We start from the raw sequence: 23,774 nt of genomic DNA on the forward strand, positions 1-23,774 counted from the left end.
AGGGGTTGTGGAAGGACAGGGAAACTGCCTGCCATCCCCCACTTCTGGCCCTGGGATAGGATCCTCCAACTCTGAGATCAACTCAGGTTACCCTCGGGATCGTCAGAATCCTATCAGGTCACTGATTCTCCGGCTCTTCTCACTGGAAAAACGGAAACTGCTAAAACATATCAAAAGGATTATACACTATGTCTAAGTGGAATTTAGTCCTAGAATTCAAGGACGATTCAACATACAAAAGTCTATCGACACACGACATGTACAGGATGAAGACAAAAACACACGATCTCAACTGATGCAGAAACAGCATTTGAAAACCTTCAACTAGAAAGCTTCTGCAAAGAAGGCCATGAACACAATGAAAACACAGCCTGCCGAATGGGATAAAATATGTGCAAATCCTACAGCTGATAAGGGCTCAATATCTGTCAGAATGGCTATTTATCCAAGACAAGAAGTAACAAGTGTCGGTGATGATGTGGAGAAAAGGGAACCCTCGTGCGCTGTTGGTGCCGAGCCGTCTGTAGACGAGCCGCTTCTGGGTCGGGGCTCGAACGCAGCAGAGCTAATCCCTCGCCGCGATCTACTGAAAGTCAGCCCTCGACTGAAAGTCAGCCCTCGACACAGGGCTTTGTGCAAAAGTAAAACAGACAAGTAAATCTAAAAAATGGAACTATCAACCCATCCAGCAATTCCCCTGCTCGGTATTTATCTGAAGGAAGTGCAAACACAACTCGAAAGGCAGCCGCACCCTCGCGTTCACCGCAACACCATTCACAACAGTCAAGACACGGAAACAACCTGAGTGTCCGTCAACAGATGAACGGAAAAGGACGCGGCACGCGGATGCGACGGGCTCTCGCTCAGCCACAGACACGAAGGAGATCCCGACACTTAGGACACCGTGGATGGACTCTACTAGGGCATCAGGCTAAGCGAAGCACGTCACAGAGAGACAAATGCTTATGATCTCCTTGAAGGACATGTGCAATCTAAAAATACCTAAGCCAAACCCACGGACACAGGGAACAGAGTGGAGGCGGCCAGAGCCGGCGGGGGTGGGGGTGACATGGGTCGAGAGGGCCAGGCTTCCGGTTACAACGTCGGTCCTGGGAACGTATCGCTCAGGACGGCGCCCGGGGCTAATCACACTCGATTGCAAATTTCAAAGTTGCGGAAACGAGCTGTCTTACCTGGCGCGCAGCAAGCCACAGGCTGAGATGCCCAGGTCGGCCAGCCGAGCGAGGAGCCCGGAGAACAGACGCCCCGGCAGGCCAGGGGCCCGGGCGGTCTCGCGATAAGGACGAAGGGAGCAGGGCGGGGTCTGCGCGTGTGGGGCGGGGGGCAAAGTGATGGAAGAAGGCTGTGAGCGCGTGGAACTAGGCCACCGGCCTCCGCAGGTTCAAAAGGCCGCCCCGGGGACAGCTGCGCAGGCCCAGTTGGAGGGCCGCGGTCCTAACCGGTTTCCACCGGCTCCGCCCCAAGCGGGTGCAGCTGACTCTGGGCTTCCGGACACCTTTAGGCTGCGTGGAGGACGCGCAGGTCTTTTTGCAGCAACAATCAACACCTCCTTGATGAGTCACGGCAGGTTCCAGGTGAAATGGATTTAACTCAGTCCCTGCAGTTTCACTGAGAGCCTAGACCTTAAGAGTTCCCGTCCGAAGAAAAAAAATGTCGTCACGATGTCCGGTGACGGATGTGAGTACACAGTTACCGCGGTGACCACGTCACAGTGTATACAGAGAGCGGCACACCTGAACCAACATCATGGCGCGCGTCAGCTGTACCGCAGTGTTGAACACTTCAACGCCTGTTGTGACACAGACACTGCGTAAAATAGCAACGGAAGGAAACTGCCTCAACATAATAAAACCCACATATGAAACTCCCACGGTCAACATCATACTCCGCGGTTAAAGACCGAAAGCCTTTTCCCGAAGATCAGGAACAAGACAAAGGTGCCCCCTCCCATCACCGCGTTCCACTGGGCCCCGGCAGTTCCATCCAGAACACTTAGGGAAGAAAAAGGAACAAAAGGCCTCCACATCGGAAAGGAAGACGTCAAAGTATCTTTGTTCACAGACGGCACAGTCTTATATGTAGAAAACCCTGAAGAGGCCACAATATAATTAGAGATGATAAACTACTCAGCAACACCGCAGAATACAAACATCAACACACAAAAGTCAGCTGCGTTTCTATATGCTAACAACAAACAATCCAAAAAAATGAAGAAAATAATTCCATTTACGACAGCATCAAAAATGATAAAATATTAGGCATAAATGTAACCAGGCAGGTGAAAGACTTGTACACTGGAAAGTACGAAGCAATGCTGATAGATAGTAAAGACCTCAGTAAATGGCAAGATACAGTGTTCATGGATTGGAGGCTTAATAATTGTTAAGATGACGAATAACTTCCCGATTCAAAGCTTAATACAAAACAACTGTAATCCAGACAGTGAGGCACTGGCATAAGAACAGACATACACACCAATGGAACAGAACAGAGCGCCTGGAAACGCTATATATATATATATATATATATATATATACGGTCTATTAACTTTCAACGAGGGTGCCAAGACCATTCGAGAGTCTGGGAAAGAAGAGTCTTCAACAGATTGTACTGGGGAAACTGGACAGCCACACAATAGAAGGACGTTGGATCCTTACCTTAACACACATACAAAGATGAACTGGAAGTGGATCAAATGTCTAACTGTGATAGCTGAAACCACAGCAGCCTTAGAAGAAAACACAGGGCAAAGTTTCATGACTCTGGATTTGACAATGATTTCTTAGATATGACAGCAAAAGCACAGGAAATAAAGAAATAGGTAACTTGCACTTCATCGAAATTTAGGACTTTTTTACAGGAAAGTTAATATCTGAACATATAAAGAACTTCTACAACTCGGTAAGAAAAAATCGGTGCAATTGAAAAATGGTCAAAAGACTCGGATATGTGTCCAAAGAAGATACACAGGTGGCCAATAAGAACATGAAAAGATGCTCAATGTCACTAGGCATTTGGGAAATGCAAATCAAAGCCACTTTCACCCAGTAGTATGGCTATTGTTCAAAACAAAACAAAAGGGACCTCCCTGGTGGTGCGGCGGTAATGCATCCGCCTGCCAATGCAGGGGACACGGCTTTGAGCCCCGGTCTGGGAAGGTCCCACGTGCCGCGGAGGACCCGCCGCGTTGCACACCTGCCTTCTCCCTGTGTGCGTCACTTGCACGCGCCGGCCAAGCAGCGTGTGCCTGGCACCGGTACTGCCGGAGCTCCGGTGTGTGGGGAGCGAGGAGCTGGCGGGGCTGCTCTGCCAGGCAGGCTCCGGCTCCCGAGGTTCCTGACCTCTGGGGAGAAGCGAGCTCGCTGGCGGGAGTCCTGCCTCAGTTGGCGCTGCAGGGCTAGAGCCGCCCCTGTTGCTGGGCGCTCGCCATTTTGCCAGAGCTCCGGGGAGAGGAGCCAGTGCTGGAAGTATGTTACCTTAGGGTCTGGTCTAGCTCACGGGCGAACCTCGAGTCCCTGCTTTAGGCCGGAGGGGAGGATGCGTAAGGGCTGTAATAAAACCCTCGCTTTAGGGGAGCAAAGCCCAACTGGCTGAAGTGGGGTCTGCACGTGTATCTGTTGCTTCTACTTGGAGAAGCCAGCATGGCTGTCAGTTCAGAAAAGCACGCTGGGGCCCTCCCTGGCAGTCCAGTGGTTAAGACTTCCTCTTCCAATGCAGGGGGTGCGGGTTTGATCCCTGGTGGGGGAGCTACGATCCCACGTGCCACACAGCCAAAAAACCACAACATAAGACAGAAGCACTATTGTACCACATTCAATAAAGACTTATAACAAATGGTCCACATAAAAAAAAAAAAAAAAAAAAAAAGGACCCTGGCTCTCTCTCCAATCAGGTCTCCACGCCTGGAAAGGACTGTCTGGGGGCTGTCTTGTCCAGGGGTTGTGGAAGGACAGGGAAACTGCCTGCCGTCCCCCACTTCTGGCCCTGGGATAGGATCCTCCAACTCTGAGATCAACTCAGGTTACCCTCGGGATCGTCAGAATCCTATCAGGTCACTGATTCTCCGGCTCTTCTCACTGGAAAAACGGAAAGTGCTAAAACATATCAAAAGGATTATACACTATGTCTAAGTGGAATTTAGTCCTAGAATTCAAGGACGATTCAACATACATGTACAGGATGAAGAGAAAAACACACGATCTCAACTGATGCAGAAAAAGCATTTGAAAACCTTCAACTAGAAAGCTTCTGCAAAGGAGGCCATGAACACCATGAAAAGACAGCCTGCCGAATGGGATAAAATATGTGCAAATCCTACAGCTGATAAGGGCTTAATATCCAAAATATATTAAAAAACTCATACAACTCAAAAGCAAAAGAACAAACAGTGCAATTTAAAAACGGGCAAAGGATCTGAAGAGACATTTCTCCAGAAGACACACACAGATGGGCAACGGGTTCATAAACAGATGCTCAACCTCGTGCATCACCGGGGAAACGAGGCCAGACCACGATGAGCTATCGCCTCACACCTGTCAGCATGGCTATTTATGCAAGACAAGAAATAACACGTGTCGGTGATGATGTGGAGAAAAGGGAACCCTTGTGCGCTGTTGGTGCCGAGCCGTCTGTAGACGAGCCGCTTCTGGGTCGGGGCTCGAACGCAGCAGAGCGGCTCCCTCGCCGCGATCTACTGAACGTCAGCCCTCGACACAGGGCTTTGTGCAAAAGTAAAACAGACAAGTAAATCTAAAAAATGGAACTATCAACCCATCCAGCAATTCCCCTGCTCGGTATGTATCTGAAGGAAGTGCAAACACAACTCGAAAGACAGCCGCACCCTCGCGTTCACCGCAGCACCATTCACAACAGTCAAGACACGGAAACAACCTGAGTGTCCGTCAACAGATGAACGGAAAAGGACGCGGCACGCGGATGCCATGGGCTCTCGCTCAGCCACAGACACGAAGGAGATCCCGACACTTAGGACACCGTGGGTGGACTCTACTAGGGCATCAGGCTAAGCGAAGCAAGTCACAGAGAGACAAATGCTTATGATCTCCTTGAAGGACATGTGCAATCTAAAAATAACTAAGCCAACCCCACGGACACAGGGAACAGACTGGAGGCGGCCAGAGCCGGCGGGGGTGGGGGTTGACATGGGTCGAGAGGGCCAGGCTTCCGGTTACAACGTCGGTCCTGGGAACGTATCGCTCAGGACGGCGCCCGGGGCTAATCACACTCGATTGCAAATTTCAAAGTTGCGGAAACGAGCTGTCTTACCTGGCGCGCAGCAAGCCACAGGCTGAGATGCCCAGGTCGGCCAGCCGAGCGAGGAGCCCGGAGAACAGACGCCCCGGCAGGCCAGGGGCCCGGGCGGTCTCGCGATAAGGACGAAGGGAGCAGGGCGGGGTCTGTGCGTGCGGGGGGCGTGCGGGACGTGCGGGGCGTGCGGGGCGTGCGGGGCGTGCGGGGCGGGGGGCAAAGTGATGGAAGAAGGCTGTGAGCGCGTGGAACTAGGCCACCGGCCTCCGCAGGTTCAAAAGGCCGCCCCGGGGACAGCTGCGCAGGCCCAATTGGAGGGCCGGCGGTCCTAACCGGTTTCCACCGGCTCCGCCCCAAGCGGGTGCAGCTGACTCTGGGCTTCCGGACACTGTTAGGCTGCGTGGAGGACGCGCAGGTCTTTTTGTAGCAACAATCAAAACCTCCTTGATGAGTCACGGCAGGTTCCAGGTGAAATGGATTTAACTCAGTCCCTGCAGTTTCACTGAGAGCCTAGACCTTAAAAGTTCCCGTCAGAAGAAAAAATGTCACGATGTCCGGTGACGGATGTGAGTACACAGTTACCGCGGTGACCACGTCACAGTGTATACAGAGAGCGGCACACCTGAACCAACATCATGGCGCGCGTCAGCTGTACCGCAGTGTTGAACACTTCAACGCCTCGTTGTGACACAGACACTGCGTCACAGGACGCAGGAAACTGCCTCAACATAATAAAACCCACATATGAAACTCCCACGGTCAACATCATACTCCGCGGTTAAAGACCGAAAGCCTTTTCCCGAAGATCAGGAACAAGACAAAGGGGCCCCCTTCCATCACCGCTTTCCACTGGGCACCGGCATTTCTATCCAGAACACTTAGGGAAGAAAAAGGAACAAAAGGCCTCCACATCGGAAAGGAAGACGGCAAAGTATCTTTGTTCACAGAGGGCACAGTCTTATATGTAGAAAACCCTGAAGAGGCCACAATATAATTAGAGATGATAAACTACTTAGCAACACTGCAGAATACAAACATCAACACACAAAAGTCTGCTGCGTTTCTATATGCTAACAATAAACAATCCAAAAAAATGAAGAAAATAATTCCATTTACGACAGCATCAAAAATGATAAAATATTAGGAATAAATGTAACCAGGCAGGGGAAAGACTTGTACACTGGAAAGTACGAAGCAATGCTGATAGAAATTAAAGACCTCAGTAAATGGAAAGATACAGTGTTCATGGATTGGAGGCTTAATAAGTGTTAAGATGACGAATAACTTCCTGATTCAAAGCTTAATACAAAACCACTGTAATCCAGACAGTGAGGCACTGGCATAAGGACAGACAGACACACCAATGGAACAGAACAGAGCGCCTGGAAATGGTATATATATATGGTCTATTAACTTTCAACGAGGGTGCCAAGACCATTCGAGAGTCTGGGAAAGAAGAGTCTTCAACAGATTGTACTGGGGAAACTGGACAGCCACACCAAAGAATGACGCTGGGTCCTTACCTTAACACACATACAAAGATGAACTGGAAGTGGATCAAGTGTCTAACTGTGATAGCTGAAACCACAGCAGCCTTAGAAGAAAACACAGGGCAAAGTTTCATGACTCTGGATTTGACAATTATTTCTCAGACATGACAGCAAAAGCACAGGAAGCAAAAGAAATAGGTGAGTTGCACTTCATCGAAATTTAGGACTTTTTTACAGGAAAGTTAATATCCGAACATATAAAGAACTTCTACAACTCAGTAAGAAAAAATCAGTGCAATTGAAAAATGGTCTAAACACTTGGATATGTGTCCAAAGAAGATACACAGGTGGCCAATAAGACCATGAAAAGATGCTCAATGTCACTAGGCATTTGGGAAATGCAAATCAAAGCCACTTTCACCCAGTAGTATGGCTATTGTTCAAAACAAAACAAAAGGGACCTCCCTGGTGGCGCAGTGGTTAAGCATCCGCCTGCCAATGCAGGGGACACGGCTTTGAGCCCCGATCTGGGAAGATCCCACGTGCCGCGGAGGACCCGCCGCGTTGCACACCTGCCTTCTCCCTGTGTGCGTCACTTGCACGTGCCGGCCAAGCAGCGTGTGACTAGCATCGGGTGCTGCCGGAGCTCCGGTGTGTGGGGAGCGAGGAGCTGGCGGGGCTGCTCTGCCAGGCGGGCTCCGGCTCCCGAGGTTCCTGACGTCTGGGGAGAAGCGAGCTCGCTGGCGGGAGTCCTGCCTCAGTTGGCGCTGCAGGGCTAGAGCCGCCCCTGTTGCTGGGCGCTCGCCATTTGGCCAGAGCTCCGGGGAGAGGAGCCAGTGCTGGAAGTATGTTACCTTAGGGTCTAGTCTAGCTCATGGGCGAACCTCGAGTCCCTGCTTTAGGCCGGAGGGGAGGTAGGGTAAGGGCTGTAATAAACCCCTCGCTTTAGGGGAGCAAAGGCCAACTGGCTGAAGTGGGGTCTGCACGTGTATCTGTTGCTTCTACTTGGAGAAGCCAGCATGGCTGTCAGTTCAGAAAAGCACGCTGGGGCCCTCCCTGGCAGTCCAGTGGTTAAGACTTCCTCTTCCAATGCAGGGGGTGCAGGTTTGATCCCTGGTCGGGGAGCTAAGATCCCACGTGCCACACAGCCAAAAAAACCACAACATAAGAGAGAAGCACTATTGTACCAGATTCAATAAAGACTTGTAACAAATGGTCCACATCAAATTTTTAAAAAAAACCAAAAACTTAAAAAAAAAAAAAAAAAAAAAAGGACCCTGGCTCTCTCTCCAGTCAGGTCTCCACGCCTGGAAAGGACTGTTTGAGGGCTGTCTTGTCCAGGGGTTGTGGAAGGACAGGGAAACTGCCTGCCATCCCCCACTTCTGGCCCTGGGATAGGAACCTCCAAATCTGAGATCAACTCAGGTTACTCTCGGGATCGTCAGAATCCTATCAGGTCACTGATTCTCCGGCTCTTCTCACTGGAAAAACGGAAATTGCTAAAACATATCAAAAGGATTATACACTATGTCCAAGTGGAATTTAGTCCTAGAATTCAAGGACGATTCAACATACAAAAGTCTATCGACACACGACACGTACAGGATGAAGACAAAAACACACGATCTCAACTGATGCAGAAAAAGCATTTGAAAACCTTCAACTAGAAAGCTTCTGCAAAGGAGGCCATGAACACAATGAAAAGACAGCCTGGCGAGTGGGATAAAATATTTGCAAATCCTACAGCTGATAAGGGCTTAATATCCAAAATATATTAAAAAACGCATGCAACTCAAAAGCAAAAGAACAAACAGTGCAATTTAAAAACGGGCAAAGGATCTGAAGAGACATTTCTCCAGAAGACACACACAGAAGGGCAACGGGTTCATGAACAGATGCTCAACCTCGCGCATCACCGGGGAAACGAGCCCAGACCACTATGTGCTATCGCCTCACACCTGTCAGCATGGCTATTTATCCAAGACAAGAAATAACACGTGTCGGTGATGATGTGGAGAAAGGGAACCCTCGTGCGCTGTTGGTGCCGAGCCGTCTGTAGACGAGCCGCTTCTGGGTCGGGGCTCGAACGCAGCAGAGCGGCTCCCTCGCCGCGATCTACTGAAAGTCAGCCCTCGATACAGGGCTTTGTGCAAAAGTAAAACAGACAAGTAAATCTAAAAAATGGAACTACCAACCCATCCAGCAATTCCCCTGCTCGGTATGTATCTGAAGGAAGTGCAAACACAACTCGAAAGGCAGCCGCACCCTCGCGTTCACCGCAGCACCATTCACAACAGTCAAGACACGGAAACAACCTGAGTGTCCGTCAACAGATGAACGGAAAAGGACGCGGCACGCAGATGCGACGGGCTCTCGCTCAGCCACAAGACACGAAGGAGATCCCGACACTTATGACACCGTGGATGGACTCTACTAGGGCATCAGGCTAAGCGAAGCAAGTCACAGAGAGACAAATGCTTATGATCTCCTTGAAGGACATGTGCAATCTAAAAATACCTAAGCCAAACCCACGGACACAGGGAACACACTGGAGGCGGCCAGAGCCGGTGGGGGTGGGGGGTGACATGGGTCGAGAGGGCCAGGCTTCCGGTTACAACGTCGGTCCTGGGAACGTATCGCTCAGGACGGCGCCCAGGGCTAATCACACTCGATTGCAAATTTCAAAGTTGCGGAAACGAGCTGTCTTACCTGGCGCGCAGCAAGCCACAGGCTGAGATGCCCAGGTCGGCCAGCCGAGCGAGGAGCCCGGAGAACAGACGCCCCGGCAGGCCAGGGGCCCGGGCGGTCTCGCGATAAGGACGAAGGGAGCAGGGCGGGGTCTGCGCGTGCGGGGCGTGCGGGGCGGGGGGCAAAGTGATGGAAGAAGGCTGTGAGCGCGTGGAACTAGGCCACCGGCCTCCGCAGGTTCAAAAGGCCGCCCCGGGGACGGCTGCGCAGGCCCAGTTGGAGGGCCGGCGGTCCTAACCGGTTTCCACCGGCTCCGCCCCAAGCGGGTGCAGCTGACTCTGGGCTTCCGGACACCGTTAGGCTGCGTGGAGGACGCGCAGGTCTTTTTGCAGCAACAATCAACACCTCCTTGATGAGTCACGGCAGGTTCCAGGTGAAATGGATTTAACTCAGTGCCTGCAGTTTCACTGAGAGCCTAGACCTTAAAAGTTCCCGTCAGAAGAAAAAAAATGTCGTCACGATGTCCGGTGACGGATGTGAGTACACAGTTACCGCGGTGACCATGTCACAGTGTATACAAAGAGCGGCACACCTGAACCAACATCATGGCGCGCGTCAGCTGTACCGCAGTGTTGAACACTTCAACGCCTGTTGTGACACAGACGCTGCGTAAACTAGCAATGGAAGGAAACTGCCTCAACATAATAAAACCCACATATGAAAATCCCACGGTCAACATCATACTCCGCGGTTAAACACCGAAAGCCTTTTCCCGAAGATCAGGAACAAAACAAAGGTGCCCCCTCCCATCCCCGCATTCTACTGGGCCCCAGCAGTTCTATCCAGAACACTTAGGGAAGAAAAAGGAACAAAAGGCCTCCACATCGGAAAGGAAGACGTCAAAGTATCTTTGTTCACAGATGGCACAGTCTTATATGTAGAAAACCCTGAAGAGGCCACAATATAATTAGAGATGATAAACTACTCAGCAACACCGCAGAATACAAACATCAACACAAAAAAATCAGCTGCATTTCTATATGCTAACAATAAACAATCCAAAATAATGAAGAAAATAATTCCATTTACGACAGCATCAAAAATGATAAAATATTAGGAATAAATGTAACCAGGCAGGTGAAAGACTTGTACACTGGAAAGTACGAAGCAATGCCGATAGAAATTAAAGACCTCAGTAAATGGAAAGATACAGTGTTCATGGATTGGAGGCTTAATAAGTGTTAAGATGACGAATAACTTCCTGACTCAAAGCTTAATACAAAACCAGTGTAATCCAGACAGTGAGGCACTGGCATAAGAACAGACAGACACACCAGTGGAACAGAACAGAGCGCCTGGAAACGCTATATATATATATATATATATACGGTCTATTAACTTTCAACGAGGGTGCCAAGACCATTCGAGAGTCTGGGACAGAAGAGTCTTCAACGGATTGTCCTGGGGAAACTGGACAGCCACACCAAAGAATGAAGCTGGGTCCTTACCTTAACACACATACAAAGATGAACTGGAAGTGGATCAAGTGTCTAACTGTGATAGCTGAAACCACAGCAGCCTTAGAAGAAAACACAGGGCAAAGTTTCATGACACTGGATTTGACAATTATTTCTCAGACATGACAGCAAAAGCACAGGAAGCAAAAGAAATAGGTGAGTTGCACTTCATCGAAATTTAGGACTTTTTTACAGGAAAGTTAATATCCGAACATATAAAGAACTTCTACAACTCAGTAACAAAAAATCAGTGCAATTGAAAAATGGTCTAAAGACTTGGATATGTGTCCAAAGAAGATACACAGGTGGCCAATAAGACCATGAAAAGATGCTCAATGTCACTAGGCATTTGGGAAATGCAAATCAAAGCCACTTTCACCCAGCAGTATGGCTATTGTTCAAAACAAAACAAAAGGCACCTCCCTGGTGGCGCGGCGGTTAAGCATCCGCCTGCCAATGCAGGGGACACGGCTTTGAGCCCCGGTCTGGGAAGGTCCCACGTGCCGCGGAGGACCCGCCGCGTTGCACACCTGCCTTCTCCCTGTGTGCGTCACTTGCACGCGCCGGCCAAGCAGCGTGTGACTGGCACCGGTGCTGCCGGAGCTCCGGTGTGTGGGGAGCGAGGAGCTGGCGGGTCTGCTCTGCCAGGCGGGCTCCGGCTCCCGAGGTTCCTGACGTCTGGGGAGAAGCGAGCTCGCTGGCGGGAGTCCTGCCTCAGTTGGCGCTGCAGGGCTAGAGCCGCCCCTGTTGCTGGGCGCTCGCCATTTGGCCAGAGCTCCGGGGAGAGGAGCCAGTGCTGGAAGTATGTTACCTTAGGGTCTGGTCTAGCTCATGGGCGAACCTCGAGTCCCTGCTTTAGGCCGTAGGGGAGGAAGGGTAAGGGCTGTAATAAACCCCTCGCTTTAGGGGAGCAAAGGCCAACTGGCTGAAGTGGGGTCTGCACGTGTATCTGTTGCTTCTACTTGGAGAAGCCAGCACGGCTGTCAGTTCAGAAAAGCACGCTGGGGCCCTCCCTGGCAGTCCAGTGGTTAAGACTTCCTCTTCCAATGCAGGGGGTGCGGGTTTGATCCCTGGTGGGCGAGCTAAGATCCCACGTGCCACACAGCCAAAAAACCACAACATAAGACAGAAGCACTATTGTACCAGATTCAATAAAGACTTGTAACAAATGGTCCTCATCAAATTTTTTAAAAAACCAAAAACTTAAAAAAAAAAAAAAAAAAAAAGGACCCTGGCTCTCTCTCCAGTCAGGTCTCCACGCCTGGAAAGGACTGTCTGGGGGCTGTCGTGTCCAGGGGTTGTGGAAGGACAGGGAAACTGCCTGCCATCCCCCACTTCTGGCCCTGGGATAGGATCCTCGTTACCCTCGGGATTGTCAGAATCCTATCAGGTCACTGATTCTCCGGCTCTTCTCACTGGAAAAACGGAAATTGCTAAAACATATCAAAAGGATTATATACTATGTCTAAGTGGAATTTAGTCCTAGAATTCAAGGACAATTCAACATACAAAAGTCTATCGACACACGACATGTACAGGATGAAGACAAAAACACACGATCTCAACTGATGCAGAAAAAGCATTTGAAAACCTTCAACTAGAAAGCTTCTGCAAAGGAGGCCATGAACACCATGAAAAGACAGCCTGCCGAGTGGGATAAAATATGTGCAAATCCTACAGCTGATAAGGGCTTAATATCCAAAATATATTAAAAAACACATGCAACTCAAAAGCAAAAGAACAAACAGTGCAATTTAAAAACGGGCAAAGGATCTGAAGAGACATTTCTCCAGAAGACACACACAGATGGGCAACGGGTTCATGAACAGATGCTCAACCTCGCGCATCACCGGGGAAACGAGGCCAGAGCACGATGCGCTATCGCCTTACACCTGTCAGCATGGCTATTTATCCAAGACAAGAAATAACAAGTGTCGGTGATGATGTGGAGAAAAGGGAACCCTTGTGCGCTGTTGGTGCCGAGCCGTCTGTAGACGAGCCGCTTCTGGGTCGGGGCTCGAACGCAGCAGAGCGGCTCCCTCGCCGCGATCTACTGAAAGTCAGCCCTCGACACAGGGCTTTGTGCAAAAGTAAAACAGACAAGTAAATCTAAAAAATGTTACTATCAACCCATCCAGCAATTCCCCTGCTCGGTATGTATCTGAAGGAAGTGCAAACACAACTCGAAAGGCAGCCGCACCCTCGCGTTCACCGCAGCACCATTCACAACAGTCAAGACACGGAAACAACCTGAGTGTCCGTCAACAGATGAACGGAAAAGGACGCGGCACGCGGATGCGATGGGCTCTCGCTCAGCCACAGACACGAAGGAGATCCCGACACTTAGGACACCGTGGGTGGACTCTACTAGGGCATCAGGCTAAGCGAAGCAAGTCACAGAGAGACAAATGCTTATGATCTCCTTGAAGGACATGTGCAATCTAAAAATACCTAAGCCAAACCCACGGACACAGGGAACACACTGGAGGCGGCCAGAGCCGGCGGGGGTGGGGGGTGACATGGGTCGAGAGGGCCAGGCTTCCGGTTACAACGTCGGTCCTGGGAACGTATCGCTCAGGACGGCGCCCAGGGCTAATCACACTCGATTGCAAATTTCAAAGTTGCGGAAACGAGCTGTCTTACCTGGCGCGCAGCAAGCCACAGGCTGAGATGCCCAGGTCGGCCAGCCGAGCGAGGAGCCCGGAGAACAGACGCCCCGGCAGGCCAGGGGCCCGGGCGGTCTCGCGATAAGGACGAAGGGAGCAGGGCGGGGTCTGTGCGTGCGGGGGGCGTGCGGGGCGTGCGGGGCGTGCGGGGCGTGCGGGGCGGGGGGGCAAAGTGATGGAAGAAGGCTGTGAGCGCGTGGAACTAGGCCACTGGCCTCTGCAGGTTCAAAAGGCCGCCCCGGGGACGGCTGCGCAGGCCCAGTTGGAGGGCCGGCGGTCCTAACCGGTTTCCACCGGCTCCGCCCCAAGCGGGTGCAGCTGACACTGGGCTTCCGGACACCGTTAGGCTACGTGGAGGACGCGCAGGTCTTTTTGCAGCAACAATCAACACCTCCTTGATGAGTCACGGCAGGTTCCAGGTGAAATGGATTTAACTCAGTCCCTGCAGTTTCACTGAGAGCCTAGACCTTAAAAGTTCCCGTGCGAAGAAAAAAAATGTCGTCACGATGTCCGGTGACGGATGTGAGTACACAGTTACCGCGGTGACCATGTCACAGTGCATACAAAGAGCGGCACACCTGAACCAACATCATGGCGCGCGTCAGCTGTACCGCAGTGTTGAACACTTCAACGCCTGTTGTGACACAGACACTGCGTAAACTAGCAACGGAAGGAAACTGCCTCAACATAATAAAACCCACATATGAAACTCCCACGGTCAACATCATACTCCGCGGTTAAAGACCGAAAGCCTGTTCCCGAAGATCAGGAACAAGACAAAGGTGCCCCCTCCCATCACCGCTTTCCACAGGGCCCCGGCAGTTCTATCCAGAACACTTAGGGAAGAAAAAGGAACAAAAGGCCTCCAAATCGGAAAGGAAGACGTCAAAGTATCTTTGTTCACAGAAGGCACAGTCTTATATGTAGAAAACCCTGAAGAGGCCACAATATAATTAGAGATGATAAACTACTCAGCAACACCGCAGAATACAAACATCAACACACAAAAGTCTGCTGCGTTTCTATATGCTAACAATAAAGAATCCAAAAGAATTAAGAAAATAATTCCATTTACGACAGCATCAAAAATGATAAAATATTAGGAATAAATGTAACCAGGCAGGGGAAAGACTTGTACACTGGAAAGTACGAAGCAATGCCGATAGAAATTAAAGACCTCAGTAAATGGAAAGATACAGTGTTCATGGATTGGAGGCTTAATGATTGTTAAGATGACAAATAACTTCCCGATTCAAAGCTTAATACAAAACCACTGTAATCCAGACAGTGAGGCGCTGGCATAAGGACAGACAGACACACCAATGGAACAGAACAGAGCGCCTGGAAATGCTATATATATATATACGGTCTATTAACTTTCAACGAGGGTGCCAAGACCATTCGAGAGTCTGGGAAAGAAGAGTCTTCAACGGATTGTACTGGGGAAACTGGACAGCCACACCAAAGAATGAGGCTGGGTCCTTACCTTAACACACATACAAAGATGAACTGGAAGTGGATCAAGTGTCTAACTGTGATAGCTGAAACCACAGCAGCCTTAGAAGAAAACACAGGGCAAAGTTTCATGACACTGGATTTGACAATGATTTCTTAGATATGACAGCAAAAGCACAGGAAGCAAAAGAAATAGGTAAGTTGCACTTCATCGAAATTTAGGACTTTTTTACAGGAAAGTTAATATCCGAACATATAAAGAACTTCTACAACTCAGTAAGAAAAAATCAGTGCAATTGAAAAATGGTCTAAAGACTTGGATATGTGTCCAAAGAAGATACACAGGTGGCCAATAAGACCATGAAAAGATGCTCAATGTCACTAGGCATTTGGGAAATGCAAATCAAAGCCACTTTCACCCAGTAGTATGGCTACTGTTCAAAACAAAACAAAAGGGACCTCCCTGGTGGCGCGGCGGTTAAGCATCCGCCTGCCAGTGCAGGGGACACGGCTTTGAGCCCCGGTCTGGGAAGGTCCCACGTGCCGCGGAGGACCCGCCGCGTTGCACACCTGCCTTCTCCCTGTGTGCGTCACTTGCACGCGCCGGCCAAGCAGCGTGTGACTGGCACCGGGTGCTGCCGGAGCTCCGGTGTGTGGAGAGCGAGGAGCTGGCGGGGCTGCTCTGCCAGGCGGGCTCCGGCTCCCGAGGTTCCTGACGTCTGGGGAGAAGCGAGCTCGCTGGCGGGAGTCCTGCCTCAGTTGGCGCTGCAGGGCTAGAGCCGCCCCTGTTGCTGGGCGCTCGCCATTTGGCCAGAGCTCCGGGGAGAGGAGCCAGTGCTGGAAGTATGTTACCTTAGGGTCTAGTCTAGCTCACGGGCGAACCTCGAGTCCCTGCTTTAGGCCGGAGGGGACTTGTACACTGGAAGATCCCACATGCTCTGGAGCAACTAAGCCCATGGGCCACAGCTACTGAAGCCCGTGCGCCTAGAGACCAATCTCCACAAGAGAAGCCACCGCAATGAGAAGCCCACGCACCGCAACGAAGAGTAGCCTCCGCTCATCTAACTAGAGAAAGCCTGTGCGCAGCAAGGACCCAACGCAACCAAAACAAAACAAACAAACAAACCCCAAAAAACAGAAAATAAGTGTTCCCAAGGATGTGCAGAAACTGGAACCTTTGTGCACATGGAAGTAATGTAAAATGGTGCGGCTGCATGGAAAATAGTTTGGTAATTCCTCAAAAATTTAAACATAGGATTACCATATGACCCAGCAATGCCACTCCTATGTATTTACCCAAAAGAACTGAAAGCTGGGACTCAGAGAGATGGTCGTATAGCAAGTTCATAGCAGCATTATTTGCAATAGCCATAAGGTGGAAGCAACCCAAGTGTCCATCAACAGATGATGGGTCAACAAAACGTGGTTTATATATGCATGTCGGAATACTATTCAGCCACAAAAATGGAACAAAGTCTGAATAATGCTGCAACATGGATGAACCTTTAAGCCATTTCGCTAAGTAAAATTAGCCTGACATAGTAAAATAAATATTGTATGACTTCACTTAGATGAAGGAGCTACAATAGGAAAAATCCTATCGACCGAAAATCGATGTTGTGGGCAGTGGGGGATTGGAGAGTTACTCTTTCGTTGGTACAGAGTTTCTGTTAGGAATGATGGAAAAGTTCTAGAAATAAACAGTGGTGATGGTTGCACAACATTGTGAATAGATGTCATGACACTGAACTGTATACTTAAAAATGGTTAAAATGGTAAAAAGTTTATGTGCATTTCATTTCTGTTTTTTAAAAAAGGGTAAAAAGGAAACTGCCGAGCTAAAGAAGTCAAAGGCCGTTAGTGTCTGCAGCTCACGAAACCTGAAAAGAGGGCTCAGCCTCCCAAAACCCCAGGAGCCCCCTCCTCTGCCCGCAAGCACCCTCCGTCCTCTGTGATGTCCCCGCGCGGGTTGCCCTTTCAGCGGGAGCGCCCGTGCGTGGGCGAAGCCACACCGCACACGGGACGGCTCGGCCAGCTCGACTCTCCCGCCAGCCCCTGGTGTATATAGAGAACACGAGCTTCTTCCAAGGTGTGGGAGGGCGCAGTGGGGTGGGGCTGATTTCTTTGGCCGTCGAGCCCTTTTTAGAGCTCGTGCGGGCAAGGCCAGTGGGCAAGGCCTGCCAGCCTCACTACGTGAAGGAGGTGGAAGCGGAGAGGGCCAAAGAACACCCTCTCAGGCACCCCTCCCTCCCCCGAGAAAGGCCCCCGACTCAGATTGACCCCACCCCGCCCTTGGAGTGGCTCTCACGCACCCGGCATCCCGGAAGCTGGGAAGCCTGGCCCTGGACCACGCGCAGGGCTCACCTCCCCTCGCTGGGCGCAGGCCAGTGTTTCCACCGCCCCGAGGCAGGCATTCTTTCTCTGGTAATGCCCTAGACACGCCCCCCCCCCCCCCCGCCGGAAATCCTAGTGTCCCTCAATTATATCCCAATAAAACTGGAAGAAAAAATGCTCATGCCTGGGCCCTACCTTTGCCCTTTGGATTTCACTGTCCTGGGAGAAGGCGCTGGTAGTTTTTAGAGCTCACCAGGTAATGTGAGCGTGCAGCCAGGTTGCGAACCACTCTTCTGGATTTTGACCAATCAGCAGAGGCCGTGGCCCAAGGCTCCTTAGGGAACTAGGAAAGGAGCCGGCGTCACCGTGGTCCTCGTGTTCCAGTGTCCGTGGTCCTGCAAGATGACGGGTTGGCAGCAGACAAGTATTAGAGGGCAGAGCAGTTGGTTTCTATTTCTGTTTGTACGTTTCTGGAAAGGGGAAGAGAGAAACGCCCTCCCCTTCTCAGTCAAGGCCTGAAGCCCGAGGAACTACCGTCACATGCCTGTGCGCAGGAACTGTCCCCCTGGGAAGTCACACCTGGATCTGGAGGAGCCCAGGGCTCCCTGGAGCAACAGGGCTTCTGAATGGACCGCTGGCGCCCCAGAGCAGGGCGCTGGCTTATGCACAAATGCACGTTGCTTGTTAGCACAGAAACCATCCGGAAAGGGGCCAGGAACGAGGTGCAGATTGTCAGGGCTGAGTTTGGGAATCTCAGTACCGGGCGGATGCTGCCAGGAAGCTGCTGGAAGCCAAGCTGGTGTGTGCTGCTCTTTCCACCCTGACCCGTAGGTGCAGGGGGTGGGAGGGGCTTTTGAGAAAGTCGGCTCACAAGTCTGGGGACAAACTCAAAGCGGGAAGAGTGCACCGTGCGGCTGGTCTGGCACCTGGTGCTGAGAGGCCCAGAGACCCTCTCCTCCCCCTCCATCTCCTACACTGGTTGCAGGATCAGTCCGGTAAAGAGTCTTTGGGCAGCCCTTGCTGCTCAGGGAGAAGGGTCCTTGAGGGTCCCGTCCTGAGGAGCCCCAACCGGCCAGCAACACGGAGGGATCTCTGGGGCTCAGGCACATGCAAAGAAGAGTGTCCAGGGGGTCTGCACACAGCAGGCTTAAGTGGAGTTTTCACAGAATCACAGGCAGACAGGGCTGAATCTGCACTGAAGCCCAGGCTAGCAAGCCAGGCAGGCCAACCCTGAGCTGCAGACGTGCCTTGTTTTACTTCTTACAATTTTTTCTTTAATCTAAAATTTTTTTTTCCACTTTTTTTTTTTTTTCTTTTTGCGGTACACGGGCCTCTCACCGCTGCGGCCTCTCCCGTTGCGGAGCACAGGCTCCGGACACGCAGGCTCAGCGACCACGGCTCACGGGCCCAGCCGCTCCGCGGCACGTGGGATCCCCCCGGACCGGGGCACGAACCCGCGTCCCCTGCATCGGCAGGCGGACTCTCAACCACTGCGCCACCAGGGAAGCCCTTTAATCTAAATTTCTAAAAAATTTTATTTATTTATTTTTGGCTGCGTTGGGTCTTCGTTGCTGCGCACAGGCTTTCTCTTTGCGGCGAGCAGGGGCTACTCTTCGTTGTGGTGCGCGGGCTTCTCATTGCAGTGGCTTCTCTCGTTGCAGAGCACAGGCTCTAGGCATGTGGGCTTCAGTAGTTGCAGCACATGGGCTCCGTAGTTGTGGCTCGTGGGCTCTAGAGCGCAGACTCAGCAGTTGTGGCCCACGGGCTTAGCTGCTCCGCGGCATGTGGGATCTTCCCGGACCAGGGCTCGAACCCGTGTTCCCTGCATTGGCAGGCGGATTCTTAACCACTGTGCCACCAGGGAAGTCCTTTAATCTGAATTTTGAATAATGTTTAAAGAACAAAACAAGAGATCATATACTAAAAAATACCGTTTTGCCAGTTCTCTTCAGAGCATTCTGCAGCCCGGGGCCTGCCTTCTACCTGGCATAGCAGCGGGGGCTCTGCTCATGGCCCCTTTATGGGCCCACTGTGGCCCCCAGGTCACCAGTTCCTCGCAAACCATCTCATTCATTGACATTTTCTATCTGGCCAGGTAGGCCTGTAAGTCTGTGAACACCGGGACAGACAAACTTAATGCTTTTGTCTTCTGTTTTGGTTTGGACTTTTGTTTTTGTGTCTCCTGGGACAACATTTGAATAGAAAAGCATCCCAGACAGGTGGACAAGGAAGGCACAGAGGTGTGCGGTGCGGTGGTTCCACGTGAGGACAGACCTCTGGTGGTTTTACCTTCAGGCAAATCTGCGAAGCTCTGGTCCCCAGGGTCCGGTGTCACCACAGGGGCTGGCGGCGTGGATTCCTGACATACAAAGGCCAGCAGGTGCCGACTGTACAGACCTTGAAGGCAGCGTCAGGAGTGGCCACTGAGGACCAGTGAAAAGGTCACTCTGGAAGCCAGCTCTAGTGGTTGGTGCAGTGGCGGCTCAGGTGTGCACCAGCTGTCACTTGGCCATATCCCGGGAGAAGTCAGCTTTCACGTTAGCCAGTCCTCTCCTGGGGCTGTGGACATCTAAACATCTGTGCAGGGTGCGGGTCTCGGGAGGAAACCAGCAGTTGGTCTCCTTGGCGGGCGTAGATGTGGCCTAGGCTGTTCTCTGAGCCTACCAGGCAGAGGTCCAAGACCGAAGTCACCTTTGCAGAGCTTCTGCCATAGCCTGGCTGGGATCTGTGGGGGCAAGCGGTCCCCACAGCGGGACGCCTTCCCTGGTGGCTGCCCGGCGGCATCGGGGGGAGCCCTTGCAGCGTCCTTCACAGAACGTCATCTCAGAGCCTCCTCCAGTGCAGCCCCGTGAGGAGTGACCAGAGGGATCTGTGCCCAGGGGACGAAGTCTTGGGGTCTGGCCTCGGCGCCACCCCAGGGAAACCTCAGCAAGGCCTCGGGAGGACCTGTGGCAGGAAAGCTCCAGCGCAGGTCCTGGACCAGCAACCGTACCCAAGGGTTGGTCCAAGCTCTCCAGGCTTTGGGTCAATTCCTTTTCCCAAACCTGTCCCGGCATCGACCCTTCGTTAAACGAGACACGCCCCCCCACCTGCCCTCCCTGGGCCTGTCGAGAAGGGGTCTGGGGGTCCGCGTGTTGACGTGCGTCTCCGGGCTTTAGGATCCGCGCGGCCGGCGGGCTGTTGGGAGGCGGGCGCGCGGTCTCCATGGAGACGGGGCGGGGCGCGCGCCCAACGGCCGGCGGCGGCGGCGGCGGGCCGAGCGCAGTTACCCGCCCGGCAGTCCAGCCGCAGCGGCGGGGCGGGAGGGAGGCGGGCGCGGAAGGGCCGGGGACGCGGGTGAGACCACGCGGCGCGCCCCTGAAGCCCGGAGGGGACTTGGGCAGCCGAAAACGCAGAGGCTGGGCGCCTGCTCCCGGCTCTTCCTGACGCAGAGACGAGCATCGTTTCCGAGCATCCCGGGGACCCTTTCCGTTCGGTCCCCTGCACAGCGATTGACCCCGGCCGTGGTCGTTACTCACCCGAGGGGTGAAGGCTGTCCTTCCCGAGAACTGTCCCCGCTCCCCACACAGAAAGCCGCCCCACGGCCCCAACCGCCCCCGTTTGAAATGCTAGCTCCTCCACTGGCGCTAACTGCTCACTCGTCGAAGGCCTAGGGTATGGGGGAGGGCAGGGGAAGGTGCGGTCCTGGCCCTGCAACCCCCAGGCTCTCCAGACGCGCAGTTTAATACCTCGGGCAGAAAAAACGGGATGAATCTCTGTACTCCCCGTGAGGGCCCTTTCTCTGTCACTTATTCAAACAAATGTTTATTGAGCATCTACTGTATGCTAAGTACGGAGAATTCGGTGACCCACACACCAGACAAGCTGACCCCAGGTGGGGAGGAGAGACTAGACTATGAATGCAAAAGCTCAAGTAGTGATATAAGTGCTTTAAAGAAAAACTTGTCAAAGTGATGATGAAAGATGGGGGTGGGTGGCCCTACTTCAGATGGGGTGTTTAGGGAAGGCTTTCCTGAGGTGTTACTCACCTGACTGGCAAGAAGGAATAGGGCCGGAGAGTCCAAGGAGGAGGGAACAGATAGCGCGTGGGGTGGCCGGCTGTCCAGGGCAGGGACAGCAAGGCAAGCCGCAGAAGGCCGTGGGGAGACGTCTGTATTTTATGGTAAGTGTGGTGGGGAGCCGCCCGCGTGTTTGAGGGCTGGGCAGGATCTGATGGGGTCCAACGGGGGCTTTGAGAAAACCTCGCCCTCCGTGAAGATCTGGCAACAGGGAGATCCACTCTGAGGCTTTCTCAATCTTCTGGGGCAGATGGCGCCTAACAGGCAGGTCCAGAGTGAGCTTAGATGCCTGAAGAGTGCTTGGGCCTCCTGAGGCTGCCCTTCCGCTGTTCCCTGGCTCCAGGGCCTGGCCCGGATGGAAAGACTTCCGCGTCCAGACAAGGCTGGAGCTCGGCGAACACCTGTCCTCATCCTGGGACCTAGCCTTGGCCTTGCTGTCCCTCCCCCGCCCCTGGCTAACTGGACAGATGAAGGGTCAGGAAGGGCAAGGGCACTGCACTAGGAATCAGACTCGGAGCGCAAGCCGATGGCACCGCGTGAGCCCTGCCTCTTCTCTGGACCTCAGCTTCTTCATGTAAGATGGGGACGGGGCAGACAGGACGACAAGACGGGGTCTGAGGGTCCTTCCCGCTGGATCTCGACGGTCCCAAAGCGTTCAAGAATTATATCTGATTAGAGGGGAATAAAGTAAGGGAACTCATTTTTGCAGAGCCATGTATGTCAAGCTCTAGACTAGGTGTTGGTTTGGTGGCTTTTGTTTCCCCCTTTCACAAATATAATTCTGAGTCCTGATGGACCTAACTCCTGAGTTTAGAGTTAGATTCCTTTCTAGATTCTCATCATTCAATGCTACACAAGACAGACAAGGTCTTGGGGGTGGGGGACAGATGCTAAGATAAAAGATACTTTAGCTACAGAAAACTTATGAGAAAAGGAATCAGGATGACAGGACTGAAGGAGCCGATGGAAATCAAACCAGGGGTGGGAAGTGGGTTCCGGGAGGGAGGCCGCGGGGATGGCAGGGGCGCCAGGACATAAAGTCTGAAGAGGTCAGCAGGCCTGCCCGAGTGCTGCAGGACGGTCAGGGAGCCCTGGAGGGTCCTGAGCGGGGAGGGCAGGGGACCGGGCTGGGGGGTGGCAGCCCCCCCGGACAACGGCAGTTAGGGAGCCAAGTCCCAGCCTCTCAGGGCAGCTGTGAATTGTTCTTGACCAGGAGAGAATGTCGGGTTCTCCAGTCACACTGACGTGAGTGTCTGCGAGCCTCGCAAGCCCCGTGGGCCCTCGGCTCGGCCCTGGGACCGCGCAGACTCGCACCGGGACGGGTTTGACTCCCACCTCATTCAACGAATATTTATTGAGGACCTACCACGTGCCAGGCCTCGTGCAGCATGGGTTGACCGGGTCCCTGCTCTCCTGGGGGTGGCAGGCATGAGAAAGCAATAGGTGGTGTAAGACCAAGTGCTAGAAAGTGGGGTGGGGGGGCCGCCTTGAAATGAGGTAAACAGCAAATGCTCTGCCATCTCTTCCTGGCCAGCGGTCACCGGGGACCTTACCCAGTCTCTCCTGGGTCCCGGTTTTCCACCGCAGGCAGTAAACGCAGCCCCGGCCGCACGGGATGGGTGGATGCCGGGCGCCTGGGCCCGGGCTGCTCTCGCCCCCTGTAGGGCTTTGCGGGTCCCCCGCCCCGGCCCCCGCGGGAGCGTCTCCACAGCTGAGGCTGCTTGTAAGAAAGGCGATAAAGCCAAGATTCCCTTGTCGGTGCCTCTGCCTCACAGGGCGACGCTGGAAGATGGTTTCTCTGTTTGTTGGGTTTTGTTCTGGTCGCTGGGGCCCCTCCCCAAATGGTCTCTCCATCGCAAACCCGCTGGGGCTCCTCGGGGCCTTCCGGAGAAGAGATGTCAAGCTCTACCACGGCCCAGGGCTGGAAGACACGTCTGGCCTCGCCCACTGGGCCGGCTCCCTCCCGGGGGGCACTGGAGCGGGCAGCCTGGGTCCCAGGAGACCCCTGCCCCGCAGACAGGGGGGCCGGGAGCCCGCGTCTCCCGGGCCAGGAGAGTCGCCGGCTCCCCTGTCCTTGAAACAAAGGCCCAAACGCCACCCAACTCCACTGCTGCCCCCAGGCTTGGCCCTGCGAGGCAGAGACCCCCGCAGGGGAGGCCCTTGGGGAGGCTGGGCTGGGCCAAGGCCAAAAGGAAGAAGGACAGGGGAAGGTGGGGAGGGCAGAGCCAGGCTGTGAGGGGGGCAGGATGCCACGTCCCTTCATGCCCCCAAAGGCTGGTG

General features: G+C 52.9%; 1 long non-coding RNA gene across 2 annotated transcripts in view; it reads right to left on the reverse strand.

Moving 5' to 3' along the window:
- LOC136794954 (uncharacterized) overlaps nucleotides 1-17,827 on the reverse strand; it is a 32,239-nt gene extending 14,412 nt beyond the window's left edge. For both annotated transcript variants that reach the window (XR_010842436.1, XR_010842435.1), the window contains exon 1: nucleotides 17,632-17,827. This is a non-coding gene — a long non-coding RNA (uncharacterized lncRNA). The remainder of the gene's footprint in view (nucleotides 1-17,631) is intronic.
- Nucleotides 17,828-23,774: the final 5,947 nt, after the last annotated feature.

Source organism: Kogia breviceps, chromosome 10 (genome assembly GCF_026419965.1).
Source record: "Kogia breviceps isolate mKogBre1 chromosome 10, mKogBre1 haplotype 1, whole genome shotgun sequence".
Classification (NCBI taxonomy): Eukaryota; Metazoa; Chordata; class Mammalia; order Artiodactyla; family Physeteridae; genus Kogia; species Kogia breviceps.